General features: G+C 38.3%; 1 protein-coding gene across 1 annotated transcript in view; it reads left to right on the top strand.

Moving 5' to 3' along the window:
* The window catches only part of SMYD1 (SET and MYND domain containing 1), a 94,978-nt gene that overhangs the window by 44,150 nt on the left and 48,117 nt on the right, over positions 1 to 2,711 (top strand). The window lies entirely within an intron of this gene.

Genomic DNA, 2,711 nt, shown 5'->3' with positions numbered 1-2,711 from the left:
TCCTTGAAGAGGGACATCATGCTTGGGAGGGTGTAGGGACGGTGCAAGAGGGGAAGACCCTCTATGAGGTGGATTGATTCAGTGACTGGAGTAATTGGGATGGGTGTGTCAGAGGCAGTGTGACTGGCACAGGATAGAGCAGGGTTTAGGGCTGTTGTACATAGGGTTGCTATGAGTCGCAAGCGACTCGACAGCACATAACAACAACAACTACATAACTTGGGAAAGACTGGAGTGCATTATGATGATAAACTAACTTCATCTTATAAGGACAAATACCACATAAAACCATTACTTTAAAAATAGAAATAAAACTAGTAATTTGTGTCAAGGGGAAATGGAGGGGAATCACAGTGTTACATAATTTGGTGGGTAGAAGGAAGGGACAAAGGAAATGGGGAAGGAAATCCAGTGAGGACTGGAAAAGATGAGGTAAGGGTGAACATAGTTCAGTAGCAATTAATTTCATAAAACACAAAGTATGGGAATGATGTATGAAAAAATGTGAATGAAAGAAAGTGTGAAACATAATATATACAAATTTTTTATGCAAACCAAATAAGATTTTTTTAAAAATGAAAGAATTGGCATAGTGGAGGGGAAGGATCTGAGTTTTAGTTGTTATACTTAAGGATTTAGTGACCAGGTTGGGCAATATTCTCATGTACAATTTACTACCTCTGAAAACCTGCTAGAGGGTCAGTTATGAGTCAGTTCTGACTCCACCACACACAACAAATCAATAGGCAAAATATTGAATGATGCTGGAAGCATCAAAAAAGACAGAAGGAAAACTCTATCACTCTACCAAAAGTAATTAATCTTTACCACTTTAGGGGGTAGCATATGATCAAGGAAGAAGTTCGAGTTGTTCTTAAGGCACTGGTGAAAGCAAGACTCCAGGAACTGACACAATACCAATTGAGATGTTTGGACAAATGTATGTCTCGCATTTCAGCAAAAGAAGATGCTTCAACAAATAAAGAGCTCACTTATCTGTGCCAAGAAATTTTTGGCCTATCTTGACCATCTCATTGGAAGTGATTCATTGTGCCATTCCAATAAAAGGAGATTCAACAGAATGCATGAATTATCAAATAATATAATTAATATTAACTACTAGTAAAATCTTGCTGAAGATAATTTTTAAAATAGTTGCACGGAGACATTGACAGGGAACTTGCAGAAATTTAAACTGGATTCAGAAGAGGTTGTAGAGCAAGGGATACCATGACTGACATTAGCTGTATCTTGGCTGAAAGCTAAGAATATAAAAAAATATGCTTACCTGTGTTTTCTTTGTCATTAAAAGACATTCTCCTGTGTGGATCATCACAAATTATGAATAAATTTGGAAAGAATTGTGCTCATGTGGAAGTTGTGCATAGACCAAGAGGCAGCATCTAATAGAACAATGGATACTTCCTGGTTTGAAATCAGGAAATGTGTGCATTAATGTTGGATCCTTTCACTGAACTTACTCAATTTGTATTCTGAGCAAATAAGCTGAGAAGCGGGACTATTTAGAAGCACTCTATACAAAAACTGGTACTTTAATAACCTACACTATACCAATAGTACAACTTCGTTTGCTGAAAGCAGAGGATTTGAAATACTTGTTAGTAATAGTCAAAGCTTTTAGTATGGATTATACTTCAATGATACCTTTGAGTTATGGTACTGGAGAGGAGCACTGAACATGCCATGGGACACCAAAAAAAAAAATAAAATAAAACAAAAAAACAAAAAAGTCCTCCAAACCCCACCAAGTCTGTCTTGGAGAAGATGAAGCCAAGTTTCTCCTTGGAGGCTAGGATTTTGAAGCTCTATCTCATTTAGTTTGGGTATTTGGCCAGGAGGGACTGGTCCTTGGAGAAGGACATCATACTTGGAAGGTTGGAGGAACAGCACAGGACAGGAAGATTCTGGATAAGATGGATTGATACGGTTTAAAAGTGGCAATGGGGGTAGTTGTGTGGGAGTCACTGAGCTGGTTCAGGACAGACAAGGGCAGCCTTCAGAGCTGTTGTGCATAGGGTCTCAATGAGTCGCAGGCATCTTGATGGCACATAACAACATATCTCAGTATTAAGAAGATTAAAATTTTCATGACCCAGATAACAGACAACCTCATACTAAGCAAAGAAAAGAAGTTTGCAAGAATTTACTTCAACGGACAAGAAATATACATAGAAAGTGCAGTTAAGAATAAAACAACTTACTGCACTGGGCAAATCTGTTTTCAAAAGAGGACTAAAGTGTACTTAACCAAAACTATAGCATTTTCAGTTGCCTCATATGCATGCTGGACAATGAGTTTAGAAGAAAAATCTATGCTTTTTGCTGAAGAACATTAAATACACTTTCAGAAAAACAAACAAATGTGTCTTGGAAGGAGAATAGTTAGAATTTCTTAGAAGCAAGGATGGCAAGACTTGATCTTATGTTGGAGAAGGATTTCAGGTGTGGAAAAATAGGTCAGTGAAGAAGAAGATGGGCTTCAAGGAGACAGAATCTCACAGTGTCTAAGAGAATAGGCGTCAGTATAACAAGGATTGTGAGGATGACCCAGGAGGGACCAGACAATGTCTCACTCTCGTATATAGGGTGACTATGAGTCAGAAACACTCTTGGTACCAGCAGTCAGGAAATCAAAAAGCGTATCGCGATGGGAAAGTCTGCTGTTAGGGACCTCTCAAAGGTACTCAGGA

Source organism: Elephantulus edwardii, unplaced genomic scaffold, assembly GCF_000299155.1.
Source record: "Elephantulus edwardii isolate Elephantulus edwardi_28Jun2011 unplaced genomic scaffold, EleEdw1.0 scaffold00357, whole genome shotgun sequence".
NCBI lineage: Eukaryota > Metazoa > Chordata > Mammalia > Macroscelidea > Macroscelididae > Elephantulus > Elephantulus edwardii.
This window is presented reverse-complemented; position numbering and strand designations above follow the sequence as displayed.